A 23933-nucleotide genomic window follows, 5' to 3' on the forward strand; every position below is an offset into this window, starting at 1 on the left:
CAACTCGGGAATTACACAATCCAGTAATCTTTGAACAAATGGATGGCACCAATATGAACCCTGTTACCACTGAGACCATCCCAGTGATCACAGGCATGGGACAACATTGGGAAAAGAGGTCTTTTGTCATCAGCTCCACTGCCAAATACCCGTTAATTCTAGGCAGCAAATGGCTATGTGATCACAATCCCTACATAGACTGGGCCCAAGGATGCATCACCTTCAGTCATGCCAACTGCAAAAATCACCGTTGGAACCAAAACTGGGGCAATGATCCAACTCACACTGAAAACGCCCTTCTCACTCAAGAAGAAATCAACCAAATACCCGAACCGTATTGGCCTTTTCTAAACGCTTTTTCCGAGGAGGAAGCTGATACTCTACCCCCGCACCGGCGAACGGACTGTGCGGTGGAAATTTTACCCGGAGCCTCACTGCCCAAAGGACGACTCTATCCCATGAGTCTCCATGAACGAGAAGAGCTCCGGAAATTCATCGACACCAACCTCCAACGAGGATTCATCCGCCCAGCCAACAGCCCCCACGCCGCTCCGGTTCTCTTCGTGAAAAAGAAGGATGGGGGACTACGACTATGCACGGACTTTCGAGGACTTAATGCCGTGTCCACCAACAACGCCTATCCTATACCACTCATCCGAGACCTTCTCAACGTCGTGGCCCAAGGTAAGATCTTTACAAAATTAGACTTAAAAGATGCTTACTTCCACGTCCGTATCAAGGCAGGGGATGAGTGGAAAACCGCATTTAATACGCCCCTCGGACAATATGAATACCTAGTTATGCCTTTTGGATTGACGGGAGCCCCGTCTGTATTTATGTCCATGATAAACGAAGTTCTGCACGAATTTCTGTACAAAGGGGTGGTGGTGTACCTTGATGATGTCTTAATTTATTCGGACACAGAGGAAGAACATATTCAAATGGTACAAAAGGTCCTGGCCACCTTGATGAATAATAAACTGCCCATCAAGTTGTCCAAATGTGAATTCCATAAAACCGAACTCACTTACCTTGGGTATTGCATCTCCCAAGAGGGTTTAAAAATGGATCCAACCAAAATACAAGCGATTCAAGAATGGCAAACACCCACCACCCGTAAAGAACTACAATCCTTCCTGGGTTTTGCCAACTTCTATAGAGACTTTATAGCAAATTTCGCCCAAATCACGCTCCCCTTAACAGAATTGTTAAAAACAAAAGATAAAGGGGGCCAAGCCAAAAAACCCTCCTCCAAACTACAATGGACCTCCGATTGCCAAACTGCTTTCGAATGCCTGAAAAAGCAATTTGTAACGGAACCCATCCTCTCCCACCCCAACGAACAGTCCCCTTTCGTGGTGCAAGTCGACGCCAGCGATACGGCAATAGGGGGAGTTTTACTGCAGAAGGGGGAGGATGGAAAATTGCGGCCTTGTGCGTTCTTGTCTAGACAATTTTCGGAGGCGGAAAGGAATTGGAATGTGTGGGAGAAGGAGGCTTTTGCAGTAAAAGCAGCCCTTACTAATTGGAGACATTGGCTGGAAGGGGCGCGATACCCCTTCGAGGTCTGGACAGATCATAAAAATCTGGAGGCCCTCCGAAGCCCACGCAGACTGAATGCCAAGCAATTGCGGTGGGCGGAATTCTTTTCCAAATTCAACTTCACTCTGAATTATCTCCCGGGCAAAACTAACTTTTTGGCGGACGCCCTATCGCGCATGCCCCAACACAGAAGCAAACGGGAGGAGACTGTCGACACGGTCTTCTCACCTACGCAACTTGGGGGCGTGGTGACTACTTGCCGTCGAGCCAAACAGCCCCTCCCGGCCATCCAGGAGTGGAAATCAAAACTTAAAACTGAGGTGGAGAAGGAGGGGGATAAGGCTCCGCGAAACAAACTGGTCCAATCCCCACAGGGGGATTGGCTAGCTGGGAGCAAGTTTTATGTCCCAGACAGCCTCAGGCTGGAGGTCTTGCAGCGCTGTCATGATGCTCCCACTGCTGGTCATTATGGGTATCTGAAAACATTGCATCTAATCCAAAGGCAGTTCTGGTGGCCGGGCATGCGCAAAGACATTTCCCAATATGTTAGTTCCTGCCCCGTTTGCCTCAGCGCCAAAACCAGAAAAGGAAAACCTCCGGGACTCCTGCAACCATTGGAAACACCCAACAGACCTTGGGAAATAATATCTATGGACTTTATCACTGATCTACCTATTTCAAAAGGACATAATTGCATTTTAGTCGTGGTAGATCTGTTTTCCAAACAAGCTCATTTTATTCCCTGTACTGCTATACCCACCGCTCGAAAACTAGCAGATTTATTTTTAAAACACATCGTAAAATTACATTCTTTTCCGTCCAAGGTGATTTCGGATCGCGGCGGACAGTTCGTTGCCAACTTCTGGCGGGAGCTTTTGAGAATGTTGAATATTGAGCAAGGCATCAGCTCAAGCCACCACCCACAAACCGACGGACAATCCGAAAAAACAAACCAGATACTAGAACAGTTTCTTCGTTGCTACATTAATTTCCAACAAGATAATTGGGTAGACCTTCTCCCTCTGGCCGAATTCTCATATAACAACAGTGTACACGCTTCAACTGGAGAGGCCCCTTTCAAAATTGTCTATGGAGCTCACTTCAATCCCTTCCCGTTGGACGCTCCCCCTCTCCATTCCTCTAATTTGCCAGATGTATCTTCGTGGTGGGGGGAGGCGGCGCAACAATGGACTCTTATTAAGAAACATCTTGAAAAAGCCAAACTGGATTACAAAAAATACGCAGATCGCCATCGTGTGGCCGAATGGGATTTACAACCTGGAGATCATGTGTATATTTCCACAAAGAACCTGAAACTAGCTCAGACAAGCCGCAAACTCGCTCTGAAATTCCTGGGACCTTTCCCTGTGCGCAAAATAATAAATAAAGTGACTGTTGCTGTAACTTTGCCCAAGAACTTACGCCACGTACATGATACGTTCCACGTCAGTCTTTTAAAAAGAGCTCCTACCGATGACAAGTGGCACATCAAAGCTCCACCCATTCCAACTTTAATTGACGACCAAACACACTATGAGGTACAACAAATTTTGGACTCCAAACTCAAACGAAATCAGCTTTTTTACCTCATTAGATGGAAGGACTTTGATTCTGGGTACGATGAGTGGGTGAACTCTGTACATGTTCATGCTCCTAGATTAACCAAAGCTTTTCATACTCGCTACCCATATAAACCAGGGGGGGATCTGTTTTAAGAGGGGCAGAATGTCAGGTCCAGTGTATATCTAAACTGTACTGACTCCATTTTCTAATGCTTCTAGTGTTTAAGTGCTCTCTTCCCAGGTGCACCAGTTCCCAGGCAGCATTCCCACCGGAGGCGACTGTTTTGTCTAACACTGTTCCACCAAGCATTGGCCTTGAAGGAGAGCAGCTTCCCAGGACTGAGAGATGTTGTTTTGAGAACTGTGGGGGGAGGCAAATCCAGATGGGTATTGTTACTCTGTACCTCATGCTTTGCCTTTCATTGGTAACAATGACTATGTACCATCCTGAGTCTCCTATTCAGGACAGTGGACTATAATGGACCTTTTCTGCAGTAAAGTTTCCTTGTTCAATCAATGGACTCCTGTTTGCTTTTGAAAGGGAACCTGTAGGAAGCGCCTTATCTAGCCACAAGCTGACAAACAGCACATAACACAACACACACAAGAGATCATCTAACTCAAATGCTATAGTTTGAATTTTAGTATTCAAAGGTTTGAATGCACCGTCTTGGAAATGCTGATCTTATTGTCAGGCTGGATATGAGCAGGTGCTTTGAAGAGCTGTGAAGGTTTAATTTACCCTTTGCGAGGCATCCACTGTCATTTGTAAACTATTAAGGTAATAACCCTTCATTTTATCCTAAATGAGCGTTAATGAGTATTTGTGAACTGTTTTGAAATCCTATTCCACTCCCCCGTTGTTCCAGTTAAAATGTCACTTGCTGCTCTCCTCCCTTTGAGTGTTTTCTAGTGTTACGCTTTGCTTGCTTTCACTACTGGCAGGTTCCTGAAAAGGAGGAAAAACATCACCACTCTTGATAACTTCCAGCAAACCAACGTGCAATTAGAACTTATTCCATTATTTTGTACCATTGGGGTGTGACTATGTATAGGACTGCTGAGAATTGGTAGCCTTAAGAGCTCAGGCTCCAGTGTTTTACTTGCGCATTTGAAGTCGTCTCAGACCAACTCTGTTAATGATGGGGATCTTTCATTCATAGAGTTGTCGCCATAGGTCAGAGGCGACTTGACAGAACATAACACACACGCATCTCAAATCAAGTAATGGATCGATTTGGACCTGAGGCCTCCTACATGCCAGGCTGTCCAGGCATGTTCTCTATCACTGAACCACAATCACTCCTCCAGTAATGGTCTAGCCATCTAGCCCATGATTGCCTATTTGCAACATCAGCAGCTCAGACAGAACTTCTTCCTGATGCCTTTCTCAATGTATTGGGAACTGAATGTGGGTCCTTCTGCATGTGAAGCAGATGCTTGGCCCCTGCACTGTGGTCCTTTAATGGAAGAAGAAGGAGAGTGAGAAGGAGAAAAGAAGACAAAGAAGAAGAAGAAGAAGAAGAAGAAGAAGACTAATCACATAAGCTGTCCTATACTGAAAGTTCCATCTAGGTCAGTATTGTCTATCGTAACAAGCAATAGATCTTCAGGATCTTCTCTGGTGAACGATGGTCTTTCCCAACACCTGCTACTTGAAAACCTTTCAGTGGAGGTTCCCTGGGCTGAATCTGGGATCAGCTGCATGCAAATCATCCCATCCCATGAGCCCCATAAACAGAGTAGAGTACGACTTTCCCACCTTCCCCCCACTGACCGCCTCCAAAATTTGTTTCTGGGAGTCAGAAGACTCTTGTAGATAGAATAGGGAAAGAATGGAGGTCTCCAATAAGAGGGGAGAATCATTGGAAATCTCTGTGCTCCTCTGTGTCAGTTCTAGGGACAGCAGTCCATGGCAGATAGACCCCCAAGCCCCTCACAGCAAGCACTCCAGTGCATTGGTTGAAAGACTTTTATTTAGAGATCCATCAAGTTCATGAGTAGTTCCATAGATGAGAAAGTTGGCAGGAATGATTATACAGGCAAAAGCACTATTGATATAGTGAGCATCCCCCCCCCCCTGCTCCCCTTGAGCAGTTTGCATTTAGGAGCGAAAACCTAAGAAGTCACATGAGAACACAATGTCTAGGCAAGATTACACAGGAATTGAAATCTCTTCCTGTCCCCTGTGAAAATGGTTACATTCTAGTTTTGCAGCTTCAAGGACAACAGACAGCCTACAGTTTAAAGATAACATGCTGAGTATGTATCTTTGTAAAAAGCATTAACAAGCAAGGCACTTTCGGTTTTAGACAGGCTAACTCTGGTATGAACTTATTGTATGAATACAATGCAACTTAGAACAGTATTAACATGGCATGAGATCAGAACATCAGAGAACACATAAATGGTATGGATGGGTGCATACACGACACTCTGATGATGGAAGGGCATTTCCATTGTCGCAAATAGGCAGTAGGACGCTTTGTTCTCCCACGCGCTTTGGATTTGGGCCACACTTCCTCCCCACATATTTTGCATGCTCCAGGCTTGTCTTTGAAGTGATGTTCTTGGCATGCATGTAATATTGCTTAATGTTTCTGAAAGGAAAGAAAATTAGTTTCTTTTAATGTATAGGTGGCTTTTCTAAGACCATTCAAAGCGATTTTAATTATATCCATTATTATCTGCAAATACTATGGCACTAATAATGAGTGATTCCACACATGTTGGATAATGCACTTCCAATCCTCTTTATAGATCATTTGGAACGGATTTTTGTGCGTGTGGAACCAAAAATCCACCTCAAACGATTGATAAAGTGCATTGAAAGTGCATTATCCAACATGTGCAGAATCAGCCTAAGAGAGCACCAGAAGCTGCTATGGTTCCCTCTTGTCCAGCAATATCTACAACAATTGGCAGCAGTTCTTTATAACAGAAGACAAAAGGTGTTACCTCCCAGTACTGTTTCCGGTCAACTTTTAACTGGAGATAGCAAGGATTTGAAGCGGGATCTTCTGGATGCAAGATATGCCCTCCATCACTGAGCTTGTCCCTTACCTGTCTACCTGTGACTTAATTACAGTGATTCAGGCAATGGTCATCTCTAGGTTAGATTACTGTAACTCGCTCTACGCGGGCCTACCCTTGTGCCTGACCCGAAGATTACAGCTGGTGCAAAATGCAGCGGTGCACATCATTATGAAAGCACCAAATAGGGCGCATATTACACCAATATTGCGTGAGCTGCATTGGTTGCCAGTGGAGTATCAGATCAGGTTCAAGGTCTTGGAATTGACCTATAAGGCCCTGTGCGGACTGGGGCCAGCGTACTTGAGGGACCGTCTCTCTCCCCATATATTCCCCAGAGGACCCTCCAATCAGGAGAAAAGAAATTGTTATCAGTCCCTGGCTCCAAGGAGGCCTGCCTGGCTTCGACTAGAGCCAGAGCTGGGGGGCAATGCACACACGCTAGCATTTGGACGCCTTGTCTCCACTCTCCCGAGGACATCCAAGTTAACAGCTTTAAAAGAATGCAAACTGCTGATTGAAACTGCTGAAACTGATTTACGAGACATCTGGCACAACAAGAAGAAGCTTGGTGAAAGAATAGGTGAGAGGATAACAGAACTTGTTTAGTTTTAAAAGGGAAGGGAGGACGAGCCGAGACAGAGATAACATGGCGGCTACTGTGAAAGGCTTATCAGAACAACTGGCACAATTTCAAGCACTAATGCTTGACTCCCAGACCAAAATACAAACTTCTTTAACCGAGCTAACAGCAGAAATGAGAAATTTGGGCTCAGAGGTTAAATTGGTGGCAGGCATTGCATCGGAAGCCAAGGCTCTTGCACAACAGAACAAAGTGGAGATTGATTCATTGAAAAAACAATACATAGACTTATCGGACTGTAATAGGAGGGGGAACATTATTTTCTTTGGTATTTCTGAAGAAGTTAAAGCATGTGATTTAGAGCGGACCCTGGTGGAATGGTTATCACAACAGGAGCTGGAAATAGAAGAAGAAGATATTGAACGTGCCCACAGACTCCAAACAAGAAGAATGGGGGGGGGGGGGAAACGCGCCCGGTGATAATGAAGCTTGTGAGGGAGAAGTTACAGCAGAGGATATTCAAAACACTCAAGAAAAATAAAGAGCTGACATTTAAAGGCAGAAAGGTTTATGTGAAGGAAGATTTTTGCAAAGAAACGCTTTATCAAAGGACTCAAATGAAACCTTTTGCACAGAAACTTAACCAAAGCAACATTAAATTCAGCTGGGCGTACCCAGCATCCCTGGTTATTTACCAAGAGGGGAGGAGGCTTTGTGCGAGGAACCCTGAAGAGGCACGGGACCTATTAGAAACTTTGGGAGTAAATGTGAGGAATACTGAGTCAATCCCGATGGATGAAACGCATCAACCTCGGCCACAGCAACCGGACTCTGAGGAAGGTCCACCTAACCATCAGGACAAGAGGCCAAGACTGTCTCGAGACTGAGACATATTAAGGGAAGTATACAAATGAAATTAAAATAGTATTAAAATGGTTATTAATATAACTCGGGGAGTGGAGGGTGCGCTTACCCCAGATGTGTAGAGAAGGGATGAGTACTCATCCCCAGCTCATGGCTCTACACAAGGGAAGGGGATGGGGAGGGAGGGGGAAGGGAAGGGAAGTTGGGTATATAAAGGGGAATATCAAACTAAATATCGGGCCAGGGGAACAAAGGGAAGGTAAATCTGAGTTTGAAAATGGATAAAATGCTACAGGTGCTGACACTGAATGTCAATGGTCTGGGTTCGGATTTAAAAAGGTATAAACTTCTTAGATTTCTTAAACAACAGAATATGGATATAGCATGGTTCCAGGAAACACATAAAGCAAAGAAAGATAAAACACCTTTATTCAGAGACCCTAATTGGGGGATCTTGGCAGAGGCGCGCGGATCATCAAAATCAAGAGGTGTGGCAATTCTGGCCCACAAGAGGAATGATATAAGAGTAATAGAAGCGATAAGAGATGCTGAAGGGAGGTTCATAATGGTTAAATGCCTGGTTGAAAATAGGTTAACAACATTGATAAACATATATGCTCCAAATACGGGACAGAAAACCTTTTTATTAAAGGTATTTTAAAAAGCGTGTAGCTTCTCTGAAGGAGAGGTAATTTTGGCGGGAGATTTAAATAAGGATTTTAATAAAGATAACATAATTAATTGGAAACAATGGGATCTGACTGAAGTACACAAAGTTCTTAACCTAGTGCCCAAACCCACATATTTCTCAAGTAGACATAAAACCACTTCATGCTTAGACTATGTACTTATAAATAGAATGAGTACCTGGGAGGTAAAAAGAGTAACCACCCATCCAACATGGATTTCAGACCACGCCCTGGTAAGTGTAGAAATAATACTAATGCATAAACAAGTTAGAAGACCATGGAGATACAACAACATGATTATGGCGAGGGAGGAGGACAAGCGATATATTACGGATCAAATAAAGCTATACTTCAAAGAGAACAGAGGAACGGTGGAGACCAATACACTATGGGATGCGGCTAAGGCGGTATTTAGAGGGCAATGTATTATGAAAGAAAAGGAAATAAGGAAAAAATGGCATGCCGATAGGGAAGGGAAACTACAGGAATTAAATAAGTTGCAAGAGGACCAAATAAAGAAATTTTGCCCCAATAGACATAAATTAATTAGGGAACTGCGGAAAAAACTGGATGTTCTTGACTCCATGGCATTATGGAAAAAGCAGGTTATGGTAAAAAACGAATACCAGAGAAATACACTTAATTCAGCCAAGAGATTAGCAAATTACCTGAGAAGGGAAAAGGAGAGACAAAGGGTGAGGAGTATTAAGATAAATAAAAAGGTGACACAGAATCCAGAGGAGATAAAAGGAGCATTTGAGAAATTTTATAAAAGTTTATATGAGGAAAAAGAGGGGAAGGAATTTGAGGAAGAGATAGGGACAGTGTTAACGGAAACTGAACGAAGGAGGCTTGAGGAGGATGTAACATGTCAAGAGATTGAGCAGGCGATAGGTAGCTTAAAGACAGGTAGATCTCCAGGGTTAGATGTTTTTTCAGCTGAATTTTATAGGGAAATGAAAGAGGTATTGATCCCTGAATTACAAGAAGTATTTAATAATATACTAAAAGGAGGAAAGGCCCCGGATACCTGGAGGAAAGCAGAAATAACGGTGATTTTGAAACCTAAGAGGGACCCCCAAGAAGTGAGTTCATATAGACCGATTAGCCTGCTGAATCAGGATTATAAACTCTTTGCCAAAATATTGGCAAATAGACTTAAGAATATTATTCGGAAAGTGATAAAAGAGGATCAATACGGTTTTATGGAGGGTAGAAACATTGCACACCCGGTAAGAAATTTAGTCAATGTCTTGTGTCATAGTAAATTTAGGAAACTGGCTTTATTAAAATTAGATGTTTATAAAGCTTTTGATACACTGTCATATCAATTTTTATGGACAGTTATGGCCAAATATGGAATTAGTCAATCAATTATACAAGTATTCCAGGAAATATATAGAGAAGGCACAGTGGTAGTTAGACTCAATGGGGAACATACCTCACAATTCTCAATTCAGAGAGGAGTTAGGCAAGGATGTCCGCTTTCCCCGTTCCTCTTCATAATGGCTATAGAACAACTAGCTCAACGCATTAGGAACTCTGGGAGGATAGAGGGATGTCAAATAGGCAAGGAAGAAATTAAATTAAATTTATTTGCAGATGACCTGATCATAGTTATATCTAATCCGAAAGAAGGAGTCAAAGAGACAAAAATTATATTAGAAGACTTTGAGTTAAACTCAGGATTAAAAGTTAATATGGCAAAATCAGAGATAATGTATATTAATGTGAGGATGGAAGAAAGGAAAGCGATACATAAATGGACAGGAATAGGTTTAGGGGTCAAGAAATTCAGATATTTAGGGATAGATATAGTTAAAAATGTTAATAAGATGGTAGAGATGAATTATAATCGGACGTGGAACACAATATTGAAAGAAATGAGGAGGTGGGGCAAGAAGACATTAAACATAACAGCTAGGATTAATATAGTGAAAATGTTCTGGACCCCAAAGTTATTATATTTGTTTCAAACGATACCTTTAGAAATCAATAGACAAAAAATTAACAGTTGGAATGCGAGAATAAAAGAATGGGTCTTTGGCAGTAAAAAAAGTAGGGTTTCTAGATATTTCATATATGCTCATAGATCTGACATGGGATGGGGTGTCCCAGAACTGGGAAATTATTATGAAGCATTTCAAATAAAAACATTAATGGAAATAGGGGAGAGAAGTGAACAAAAATGGGTTAGAATCGAGAATGAGGCAAATAAAGGGGTTGGAAGATTTGGAGTATTTACAGGAGGAAAGTTTAAATACAGTATGTTAGAACCGGGACCGAGAAAAACAGCATTAATGATTTGGAGGAAATGGCAACCAAAATGGTTAAAGGGAGTATCTAAACAAGTATTATTAGAGGCATTGGATGAGGAGGAGGAAGATGAGAAATGGTGGAGATTACTTAAACAGAAAGGGTACACTAGATTGCAAGATATACTATGTGGGCAGTCACTTAAACCATTACAAACATTACATGATGAAATAGGAAGGCAATATTGGTTGAAGCTAATAGGTCTACATAATAGACTTAAAAAGATAATCGAAAATAGGACTCTGACGGCGGGGGAACCAATGGAGGAGTTATTAAAGGTGATGATAAACACAAAAAGAGGATTAGCAGGCAAGATATATAGAAGGATGATGTCTGATAAAGATCGGACAAGAACCCTCCTTCAGGGGAAGTGGAGCGTAGAAATTAGTCTAGCGGATAGAAGGGTTGACAGACTTATAAAAGGTATACAGGAGATAAAAGTGCATAAATTCAGAGAGCTGGAATTGAAATTCTACACGAAGTGGTATAGAACCCCGGCTATATTAGCTAATATGTTCTCAAGACTAAGTTCAAACTGTTGGCACTGCAGAAACGGGAAAGGATGGTACTCCCATATGTGGTGGGAGTGTGCAGAAGTTAAAGCTTTTTGGGAGAAGGTAACAGAGCAACTTTATAAATTCTTCGCGATAAGACCAAAGATAGACCTAGAATTGATGTTAGGTAGTACTTTAGGTCATAAAGATATCAGAAAAGAAGGACAGGACTTATTTAAAGCAATGGTGCTAGCTGGTAAAGCAGTAATAGCATTTGGTTGGAAAGACAAAACTAAGTGGACGGAACTAAACTGGCAGGATTATTTATTTGAATACATTCAATCAGACATTATAGCCATAATTAATCAGGATGAGTCATGGGAATTAAGAATAGGAAAGATTAAGGAAAAATGGCATTTATATTAAAATGGGTCATGGAGGGTCAACAACGGGACGTTCGGTGGAAGCTCCTAAGCTTGTGCCCCTGGCTAGAAAGGATGAGTAGCTAAAGGGAGGGCGGGAGGGATAAGGGTATGGAAATACAGATGAATAACTTATAGAAGAAAGAGAGGACTCAGAGACTAACTCCTCTTATTCGGATGTGAAGAAACAAGATAAATAGAAGAATGATTCTTACAAGGGACTTCTGCCGAAGATATAGAAACTGTATATGAACTTATGGAGAGGGGTTGGAGGGCAATGGGTATATATGTATGGGAATAAGGATGTTTTGAAGGAAATGCACAAAAATATTTAAAAAAAAAAGACTAGAGCCAGAGCTTTCTCAGTCCTGGCTCCTACCTGGTGGAACGCTCTGTCTACTGAGACCAGGGCCCGGCAGGATCTACTATCTTTCCTCTGGGCCTGTAAGACAGAGTTGTTCCACCTCCCTATGAGAGCTGCCCACCACTGTTCTTAAGCTGCTGCTATGTTCAACTGCACTGTTGCACTATTTGTAATTAACGGTATTGCCGCCATCAAGACAAAGAGTGCTGCTATTTTTTTGTATATTTTTGTACAATGCTTTTAAATGTTTTATATGAAATGTTTTAAATGTTTTAATGCTGTTATCTGCCCTGAGCCTGCTTGCGGGGAGGGCAGAATACAAATACGATAAAATAAAATAAAATAAACTGTGGCCTCACCCCTGCACATGAGTCACCCATGTATTGTCAGACTTTTGGGTCCATCTAGCCCTCTTTTCCTTATTCTGACTGGCAGATGCTCTCTAGGATTTCAGGCAGAAGAAGCGTCTATCATCACATGCCATCTGTGATCCTTTCGGGTAGTTTAGGCATGTTGGTCTGCAGTAGAACAGGAGGACTTGAGTCTAGCGGCACTTTAGGCCATTTAAGGTGCCACAAGACTCAAATCCTGCTGTTCACCTGAGATCCTGTAGTTGGAAGTGCTGGGGACTGAACCTGTGACCGTCAGCAAGTGAAGTATGTCTCCAGCTACTCATCCATATCCCCTTAAAAGTCAACAACTGTAGCATCATCCTAACAAGCTGTTCACCCTTCCCTTGTGACCTGTTTCTCTATGGCAGCCTACCATATTCTGAGAGATTCCACCATGAAAAATGAAATTCCTCCTGTTCTCTATTACCAATATTACAATGATGGAACAAAGACTGCTTTTGTGTTTGATTTCATTTCTCCCCCCCCCCCCCGCATTGCACTTTTTCCCCACTTCCTGCTTTTGAAATGCTTTTGTATTATCAGTGTTTTGAGCTGCTTCACCCTTCAGCAATGCTTTGATGTTCACTGCCAATCATTCATCTAGACATTATTCTGTGCCACTGTGATGTTTATGGCAATCTCTGATGTGATGTTTGTATCCATGACTTTGGCTCTTGAAGGAGATCAAATGACATCCTGTTGCATATAAAGTCAATCAATTTTCTACATAAGGTCAATTTGACTATGCATAGTCAACTCATGAGAGTACTAGAGGAGCCCTGCTGGATAAGATTATCTAGCTCAGCATCCTGTTTACAAGGTTGGCCAACCATGTACTTCTGGAAACACCACAAGTAGAGCATGAAGGCAACAACCCTGCTGCGATTGTTGCACCGCCCTACATGACTTGCAGTCAAAGACCTACATGATTTTCTTAAGGAAGATGTCACTAATCATTGAAGTGGACAAACTTCTGTTCAAAATATTTCAAAACAAACATTAGTAGCCTTTTGCAGGGGATAATTTGGGCTTCCCAGACCAAATGTTGAAATGAAAATTGAACACATTGACATTTCAATGCAGTCCCCTTGAAACAGAGGGGAAAAAAACAATACAATTCAAGAGCTGCCTGCTCATATTTTTGTGGTCATCATTAGAGATGGGCATGAACCAGAAAAAACCCAAATCATGTGGTTCATCGTTTGTCAAATTTCACGAACTTTCACGAACCTGCCCCTGGTTCGCAAATCCAGGTCAGAAAACCATCACTTCCAGGTCAGCAGAAGGTCACTTGCAAGTCAGCAGAAGGTCTGCAGTAAGTCCATCCCCTGTTGCCTAGGAAACTGATTGATTGGCACCAGGCTGTCTGCAGTGATGAATTAAAAAACAAACCAAACAAACCAGCCTAAAGTTCATGGTGGTTCGTCAGAAATGGGATCTGATGAAATGCTGGTTCACAAACCACGGACTGGCCTGGTTCATGCTTAATTTTGGTTCATATTTTGGTTCGTGCCCATCTCTAGTTGTCATCAGAAGGCTTTCTTAATGTCCTACCACCACCAGAGAACCATTGTGACACAGTAGTTAATGTCAGATTAGGTCTATGAGATTTACAGTGAAATCCTGATGAAGAGTTATTCCATTTTAAGCCTATGGATTTTAAAGGGCATGAACCAAAGTAAGTGTGCATAAGACTGTATTGCATAGATAGGACAGCACAGTTGGTTACTAATTTTCACTCTGCCATGAAGGTTGCTGATCTTCAATCAGGATAGAAACAAAAACAGTTATATTCTAGAGTAAGAAATGGAACATTTTCTTTATTTGGTTGGTTTTATAGATTGAACTCTGTAAAGGAACCTGAATACCAGAAAGAGGTATTCTGAATCAATCCCTAAGCAAAATATTTCAGGGATGTAAAACAATTTCACATGATACAAAACAAATTTCTAAGTGTACCCGCTGGTACCTTGGCACATGAAGTTGCAGCAGCCAACACTGAGGTCACAACTAATTGCACAACAAATACTACTGTTAAAAAATGCACATATAGCAAGATTTGTTTGGAAATATATGAGGTGCTTCTATCTTAGGGATGTGTGTTTCGGGTTCCAGGTTTGGGAAAAAAAACTCGAACTGGGCCTGATTCGTAAACATTCAGTATTTCCGAATCAGGGCTGTTATGATGGCCACAATTCGGAAATACTGAATCAAAGTGATTTGGATTGCTTCGGGAAGCTTTGGGGCCTTTTTAAATGGCTCCCTCCCACCAACACCCCACTTACCTGGGACATCCTGGCAGCGGTGCACATGGTGGAGGGGCCAGTTGCAACCTTCCCCGCCGGCCTGCCAGCCACCGCGATGGCCAAAGTGGTGGTGCGGGTGGCAGAGGCACCAGCTGTGGCCTCCCTGGCTGCCCTGCCAGCCGCCACAGTGGCAGAAGAAGCAGTGCGGGCAGTGGAGGCACTGGCTCTGGCCTTCCCTGCTGGCCTGCCTGCCGCCTTGGTGGCCAAAACAGCTACGTGGGCAGTGGAGGCACCGGCTCCAGCCTTCCCCGCCACCCTGCCAAATGCCACTGCGGTCAAAGTGGCAGAGCGGGAGGTGGAGGCACCTGCTACAGCCTTCGGGAAAGGTAAGTGAGGTTGGGGTTGGGGGAAGGGGGGCTCAGGGGGGAGGTGGGGGGTCTCACTTCGGTATGCTCCAAATCATTATGAAGCATACCGAAGAAATTCCGATAACCTGAACCCTAAGCAGCTTGCCACTTGGGGTTTTGGGTTATTCCGAATCATTTCCCCGGTGCACACCCCTGTTCTATCTAGCTTTCTGCATGTCTATCTGTTTTTCTGTCTTCCTTATGAACCTGCTCTCTTATGAACCTATCCGACGACTACAGTCATCTTTCAAAGCCTTGCTTCAGGTGCCTCTGCCATCTTAGATTATGTAGGTGGCAACCCTTGAGAGAGTATTCTCAGTAGCAGCATCAAAACTATGTACTCTCTCCCCAGGGAGATTCACCAATCCCCTTCCTTCACCTCATCATTCAGAAGGTGAAGAGTTTTTTGTTCTGCTTGGTATTCCCTCAGTGTCCATCCCTCTCCCCAAAGTTTTACCCATTGTTTTTATATTTTGTATTTATTTTCAGCTCTGTTTTTAAATTGTAGCAATGGTGAATATGTGTGTTGGTTTAATGGTTATTAAGTTAGTTTTTAATTTGTATATTTTTAATTTGTTAGCTTTCTTGATAGCCCTGTGAAGGTGGAAAGGTGGGGTAAAAAAATTGTTAATAAATAAATAATATCTACCTACCTACCAACTGACCTACTTACCTATCTATCTACCTATCTATCTGTCCTTCCGTTGATCTTTGTCTACTTATTCATTCAGCACACTCCAGATGGTCTTTATGACTCTCCCTCGAGTCTTTTAACACTCACAGTGTTCTTGGGGTCTGGTGGGGGGATGTGTTTGACCCAGGGTTAATGGTAGGGTGGTGTACCTTGACCCTGTACATCTTTGTTTATTCTCTGTGTGATTTTTTTAATGTTACCAGCTATGCAATGAAGTCCCCAATATGTAATTTTCTGGACAGTAATTCTCTGACTGATTGTGTTAAAAAGCTATTTCTAAATGTCCAAACATCTGTGATGTACAAACCAGGACAACCCCCCCCTCCTCTTTTTGGGTGCTGATCTTAGCTACTCCAGAGGGAAGGTATCTGTTCTTTAGTTTTGTGAGACTTTTTGGCCTCTAAGTTCTCTCTGAGGTGTACCCACATGCAATTTATGAATCCAGACACAGACTTAAATAAAATGTTAATTTATAGATTAACAGAATGTTACTGAGCATAAGGTACTCGAATTTAGGCAACAGACATAAAACAAATAACCTCTTTGTGGCTAGCTAAAAACTGCCTCTCTAAAACACATAAAGACTGCTGTCTGAGCATCTCTGGTTAGCTTTCCTAGCTGGTCATTCTTCACCCATTTGTTTAGCATAGGCATCCATTCTCATGACAGGCTCCACAAGGCATACTGAGATGACGAGGTGCACGGAGCCAGCAGCTTCTCTCTTACATGATGACACAGGAATAGTAGTTAGAGAAGAGTAGTTAAGAAGGGTACCAAGTGAGCTGGGAAGCCATCTTTTCAGAACTTCAACCATCACCCTACCGACCAAGAGCCAATCAGGATCCAGCTGCTAATTAGCGTTTCTAGCAACATGAAAACTGGGGAGTGTTGATTGAAACTCCAAGAGCCAGTCTCTCAAGGTTGAATCTCTAGGGAACAGAGACTGGGGTGCAGGTATTAGAATCAGCCAAGCCAGCATGTTTCTCAGCTAGGCCAGAAACTGGGACTGCAAACACTTACACTACATTCATTCTTAGCAACCCCTGGCCTTGGCTGGCAACTTCCATTGACTTAGTATGATTCAGCATTTTAAGTAATACACCACAATGGGCATAAAGACCTATTATTCCTATGATGCTTTGAAGAATATGTAAATACTTGGGCAAATGCTTGAAACATCTGTTTAGGGAAGAAGTTGTGGCTTGATGGTGTAGCACACACTTCGTAGACAGAAGGTCCAGGGTTCAGTCCCCGAGAGGTCTAGTTTAATTGTTTAAATTAAGCATTTCCTCTACCATAAGTGCAATGCAGCTTTGTCATTTCAAATCAATCCATGTATATGGTGGTAAAACACTGAAAAATAGAATCTTGATGCATTCATGAGAAGGTCACTTTTTACACTGTAGCAGCAAGTAGGAGAAATTGGGAAGGTCCCTTCTCTTCAACAGCCCTGGAGCACCACTGCTGATTTGAGAAGATATTACTGAGCTAGATCCATGCACTATCTTTCCCCATTAAAGGGATCTCCAAACTATGCCTGGGGAAACAAAACAATCCTTTTAATCTAGTCCCAAGCTCCCCCCATCTACTGCCCTACAGACCCCTACCTCCTGCCTTCTGGGGCTGGCAGCCTTAATCTAGTCCCAAGCTCCCCCCATCTACTGCCCTACAGACCCCTACCCCCTCCCTTCTGTGGCTGGCAGCCTTAACCACTGCTATCTCAGCGTAAGGCATAGAATTCAGCTCTCCTCTGTACGCAATCTCCATTTCCCCTTCTACTACATCCATCTCTCCCTGCTGCTACAGCCTGTTCATGTTGGGGGGGTGTGTGGAAATGGCACAGACCCCCACCACTCTCCTGGCCTGTCCCACCAAAAGATTTCTCTGTGTCACTAGCAGACCATAGAGTTTGGATACCCCTTCCCTACTAATTGCTTGACATATAAAGATACATGCTTTACAATTATTGGCTAACACATTGACATTGTAAACTTGTGATTGGCTAACACGTGAAAATGTGTGATTGGTTACTAAAGAGAACAGTTGTTGTTAGGCATAAAGTCCTGTAACAAATCAGCTAAGTCACATGACCTTGCTTCTGGTGAGTACGTGACAGCTCTGCTAGCTAAAAAGGCTGCTGCTAAATATATTTTCACAAGGTATAACTGATTTGAAATTAAACCCAAAATTAGTTGTTTGAGTTTGGCGTTGGGATATCCAAAATGAGTACCAAAATTCTAGGAATAATAATTCATCTATCAGAATTTCCAGAGTGTTTTGGGAGGTCCAGAAATGGAGAGGACAGAGGAGGCACACCATGGCAAACAGCTCTTGGGTGGCACATTGGCTATTTAAGCTTTAAAGGGACATTATTTTTTCCGGGAAGAACTGGCCTGGCTATGCGCGCCTCCCCAACCCACAGGCAGCAGTAATAGTATTTACTCTCATTCTCCCTCCTCCTCCTTTCCCAGTCCTACAACTTGCAAGTGGGACATAGTTGAGTTGTCTGCCTCTGTGGGCATTCATGAACAATAGACCTACCCAGTGAATCCAGATGTCAGATCTACCCCCCATTGAACATGATGGACAATAGACTTGGCCTCCAAACTCCCAAGACCGGGTCTATCTACTACCTATTATGTAGAGCATTCCCAGCTGTTTGGTGGCTACAGTGCCCTTCAATTTTTAATTTATTTACTATGGGGATAAGCTTTGCCTCTGGAGATTGAAGGCCAGGACTTCCCTTAGAAAATAATGGCCATTTGAAGATATAAAGGGGCACTGTGCTGCCAGACGGCTCTTTGCCATGGCGCTCAACCTCTCTGTCCCCACATGCCTCTGTCTTTCCCTCCATCCCCACTCCTGCTACTTCGGGGGGGGGCAAATTATGAGAGACACCCCCAGAAAAGACTGCAAGTTGTTTTCTTAAATATGTGTGCCTATGAACTACCTGTGCTTCGTGTGGTCTAATGTCAGCCCTAGATTTGCTTATGTTCTGTTTCAGCATTTTTTCAACACTGTATTGGATTCTTACTAATGCTATGTCTTTGTAAAATTGGGCTTATTTACCCTATGGCATTGTTTAAGGGAATATCCTTGAAATTGACAGTATAATCTGCCTTGAGTCTCAGTGAGAAAGGCAGACTATAAATGACATACCTACCTACCTACCTACCTACCTACATACATACATACATACATACATGGGTTATTTCGTAGAAAAAGAGCCGGAGGAACTCATTAGCTTAGCTCATTAGCATAACTCATTAGCATATGCCACACACATTGCCATCACCAGAAGTGTGCCATTAGCATAACTTATTTGCATATGCCACACCCCTGACATCACCTATCCTGGCATTTTTGGACGTGTTCCTGCGCGTTCTCCCTCGAAATGAGCCCTGCATAATACATACATACATACATACATACATACATACATACATACATACATACATAAAGAGGAAACCCCTAAGGGTATAATTACAACAAATCCTTGAAGTGAGACTTCACCAAAACAATTTATAAGGTTGTAAATACTCTTCAATAATCTGTAAGTGAATATGAAAGTGTTCAATACATTCAATAATAAATATTCAATTATATATATGAAGGCTTGGAGGGTTGGAATTATTCTCAGGGTAACTCAGTTAGGTTCTCGGTTAATCTTGCATTAGTGTGAAAGTCAAAAGTGTGGAAATTAGAGGGAAACTCCAAGAAAACATGTCAATGAGGCTTGCAACATATTTGGGTGTGGGGGGGAGTGGGTTGTGTGACTGACAAGCACCTTGATTTAACCACCTGTAACAAAAAGTGGAAGTTACACCTAGAAGGGTAGGAGTCAGGCGCCACCTGTTGCAACAAGTCTTGTAAACATCTTTATCATTGTTGTAGAATGCAAAAGGGCTGTTATTAACATAAGCAGTTTCTTTCGCCTGGAGTTATACACCCTTGTGTTGATAAATGGCAACACGTCTCCAAGTCAAGACATCATCATCTTGACTGTTTTGAAATTTAAAAAAGCACCGATATGATTAACAGCCTCAGAACTTGAAGCTTTTTGATTAATGACTTCCAAAACTGAGCCACTTGAAAGGCATAATTTAGAATTCAATTTCAATTTATTCTTTTTAAGAAATTTTGTTTTGTCTTTTTTGTGTATGTAGCCTCTCTCTCTCTCTCTCTCTCTCTCTCTCTTCTCTGAACATATATTTTTATTTTATTTATTAATTAATTTATTATTAAATTTATAGTCTGCTCCCCCTGCAGGCAGGCTCAGAGTGGATAACATCATATCTCGTGCAATCACAATAAAATCACAAAATCACATTAAAAGGAAGTATAAAATTCAATAAACATTCAGTAGACACAGACATAGACTCTAGATGGTAACCCATATTGCATTAACCCAGTCAATTATCCCATGAGCTGGGAACTGGTAGACAGCATTAAAACGCATTGGTGGAAACCAGGGTGAGGGGTTGCAATCCCCCTTCAGCTGGAGATCAGAAACGGAGCCTGCTGCCACCTCGACATACATACATACATACATACATGCATGCATACATACTAGGGTTTCCAGGTCTCTATACCGTTCCAGCAGGAGGGAGGGACCCAGTGCTTTCCACTCATGTGTTCCCAGCGGATGTGATGACATCACTTCTGGAAATGATGTCATCACCCCTGCTGCAGGAGTGTTCCCATGCTCCACACAAATTGGCCCCAAACAAAGCATGTGAGCACTTCCATGACCAGCATAATGACATCACTTCTTGAAGTGACGTTGTCGCAGCTGCCAGGCGTGTGCATACTGAGCATGTTCCCAGGGTGCCTGCCAGTGGTGGGTGATCTTTGGGTGGCCTGAAACCTCATGCTGGTCACCAGTGATTGACAGGCAAGCAGTGAAGCACTGAGAAATTGCTTGTCACCGGTGGGCACCTGGGTTCCCTAATATATACATAAATGCACACTAAAGCTTCCACTAAAATAAAAGTGCTTCACTCTATCCATCACTAACAACCCAATTATCTATCAAATTCATTTTTATCACATTTTCCCTCTAGAATTCTCAGGGAATATAGGAAGGCTAGGCTGAAACAGAATAACAACCAAGAATTATTCAACTCAGGGCCAAGCTACACATGACGAATGACACTTGAACGGCAAGTGGATTGAGTGGAGGGCAAGTGAACAGGGAGAAATACACTTGCCATTCAAGTGTCATTCGTCATGTGTAGCTTGGCCCAAAGAGTCGGGATTTGAGCCTACACTGACCATTTTTCCAGTAGACCACACTGGCTAGATGCTTGTCATTGAAAAATCCAGCGGTGCGTCTTCTTATATGATAATTTGGTTGTTGTAGCCACTACAGATTCAGTTTTCTCTCTGGATGATTTTGAATGTTTTATCTCTGCTGTTTGAACCCCTAAATAACCTTTTCAGTTCAACTTCAGCTCTGTGTGATTTGAACCGGTGATTCTTTATTCTCATTCTATTTTGTATTGACTGAAATTTTCATATTATGCATTTTTATATGTCAACAAGTCAACAGTATGTATTACACATTTCTCTCTCTCTCTCTCTCTCTCTCTCTCTCTCTCTCTCTCTCTCTCTCTCTCTCTCTCTCACACACACACACACACACACACACACACAAACAGACAGACAGACAGACACACAACTTGTGCATGAATCTAAAATGTTAATCTACCAAAGAAACAAAAGCAAAAATGAAACTGTTTCTATTTAAAAAAACCTCCCAATTTCTCAGGTTGGAGATTCAAGTGGACATTCTTTACTTGAAGAACAATATTAAGGAAAGGATCAAATATAACCTGTTGAAGACAGTCACTGATACTTGTAAATTTCACCAACTTCAAATGAAGGGTTGGATCCACTGGGATATTTTTGTATGAAGAAGGATTTCTGTCCACAGAATAAAACTTTCTCAGCTCTCAAAACTGTATCTAACTGTAACCCCTCGCGCTACACCCCTAAATGTCTCCCCAAACAGGGTTCCTCAATGTAAACTACCTCAGGAGCAGCGTTTCAAGGGGAATTTTGAGCTGCAGTGGAAAGAGAGAGGAGAGGAATCATATTCCATCAGCATAAACACTTCACTGGTTCCAGACCATAAAGCTAGCATTGAAATTTCACCTGAAAATCAAAAGCATATTTAGAAGCATATTCTCACATTAAAAAAAAACCGAGAAACCAAGAATTTCAGTAATGCTAGTTAAATTTGTCGGAAAGAGAATTCACAGAATTAAAGCTGGGGAGTTGTTTGCTCTGCCCCTCTAGATACAAACAAGGCACAAGGCAAGATTGGCCAGGCTGGATGGAACTAGCCAATGGCTAGGCATGGCAGAATAACGTATGTGCTGGTCGCTGGTCACGTCCTCTCCAGCCAGGCTGTTGCTGACAGCTGCTGACCTACTCTCCCTCTTTTTGACTTTCTTGTGGTTGGCCAGTTGGGGAACCTTTTTTTTTGTCTATTTCATTATTTTAAAGGTGTTTAAATTAAATAGGCCTGATCTGTTACTGTTTAGGCCATAAATAGTTTGGCGAGGATAAGGCGGGTTTCTCACAATAGGTAGAGATAATCAGCAAGGACACTAAGACATCAGACATGATCGAGGGTGTGTCCCGACTATCTCATCACTGGCCTTATGATGGGGTGAGGCCTGGGAAGGACTAGCCCTTTTCACAAAGCAACATCTTTCCAAAATTAATAATAGCATTACAGAGTATCAGTGGAGGAGGCTGGGGCTGGGCACCTCTCAGCACAGTATGTTCATATGAGGATAAACTATGCTGGTGGACACTGCTGGCCACGTTTGGAGCCAGGGTGGATCTGTCCAATTAAAGGCAGCCATGGTTAGGCTGCCTAGCACAGCCCACCCACATTAAACATGTTAGCATATTTAATATTATGAAGTAGGTCAGTTGTTCAAATAAATTTAATACACCTATGCCTTTGTTTTGTGTATTGATTTGGGAAGACGTCTGGGCAAGATTATTCCAGATGCAAACCTGCAGAACTGCCAAATAAAGACTAACACCATTTATTCCCAGTATAAGCTTCTTGAGTCAGAGTTCATTTCATCAGATGAACCCTTATGATATTTTTTTCTCCGACCGATGCAAAATTCGTCGCGAAATTGAGGATTTTAAGAAAGTTTTCTCTCATATTTCAGTTTTCCTCATTCTTGCTCTTTCCTGTAAGTTCCTATCATGTTTGCTGTAAGTGCAAACTCCTTTCTTCCAAGATTTTTCTATGAAATCTAGTGCTACAGTTTGAACAACAAGCCTACATATTCCGTGTTGCAATGCCAGATCTTGTAAAGTTTCACTCTGATTTCTCAAGCTTTTGTCCTGACCATTGAGCAAACATCTGCAATTCCTATTATATTATTCCTTTTCTGATAAGTTTTCATTGCAAAGTTTAAAGGCTTCTTATTTGAGGAGGAAGCTGTTAGAAACAACGGAAAGTGATGTTATAATAAAGATGTTATAATTAATAAAAGGTTTGGTTAGATCCAAATCTTCTGCTAACAGAGCTTGTTTAAGAAGGGATTTGTGTTACTTTTGGAGGGGGGACTTCCTACAAATTTCCTATATTTTGTCCTGTAAGTTCTCCAGTGAGACTTTTGCTTTTGGCTTTTAGGGAAGCACAGATATTTACCAAGGGAAGGAAAAGGCAGAATTGAAGGCTTGGATCTAACACGGGGTGGGGAGAAATTGGTAACAGAATATTTATTAACAGTTTTATTCCAGCATTAACTGGTGGATGCATGCTGATCCCCACAGAATCTATTGCATCGAGGAATATTCCTTCCATTGGGGGAGATAAACGCTGTCAACAAAATCCAGCTTGGGGGGGCAATTCCAGGATTTCCCCTCATTGTTTTGGCATTCCTATTAGGTGTGTTATCGAAGCTCTCATTTCAGCTGCTTCAACATTCCCCCTCCCCAATTTCCATTTTGTTTCTCTCGTGTCTGAATCAAGCCCCTGTTGGTTTTGGCCTCATATTCTGCTCCTTTATGGTGAATTCCCCCCCCCCCCACACACACACCCAAAAGCAGAGGCACAAGAGTAGGTATGGTTTGGTGTTTTAAAGTGCCATCAAGTTAGAGCTGACTTATGGCGACCCCTGCTGGGGTTTTCAAGGCAAGAGACCAACGGGGCTGGTTTACCATTGTCTGCCTCTGCAACCATGGTCTTCATTGGCAGTCTCCCATCCAATTACTAACCGAGACCAACCCTACTTAGCTTCTGAGATCTGACAAGATCAGGCTTGCTTGTGATATTCAGGTCAGGGCAAG

Source organism: Eublepharis macularius, chromosome 1 (genome assembly GCF_028583425.1).
Source record: "Eublepharis macularius isolate TG4126 chromosome 1, MPM_Emac_v1.0, whole genome shotgun sequence".
Taxonomy (NCBI): Eukaryota; Metazoa; Chordata; class Lepidosauria; order Squamata; family Eublepharidae; genus Eublepharis; species Eublepharis macularius.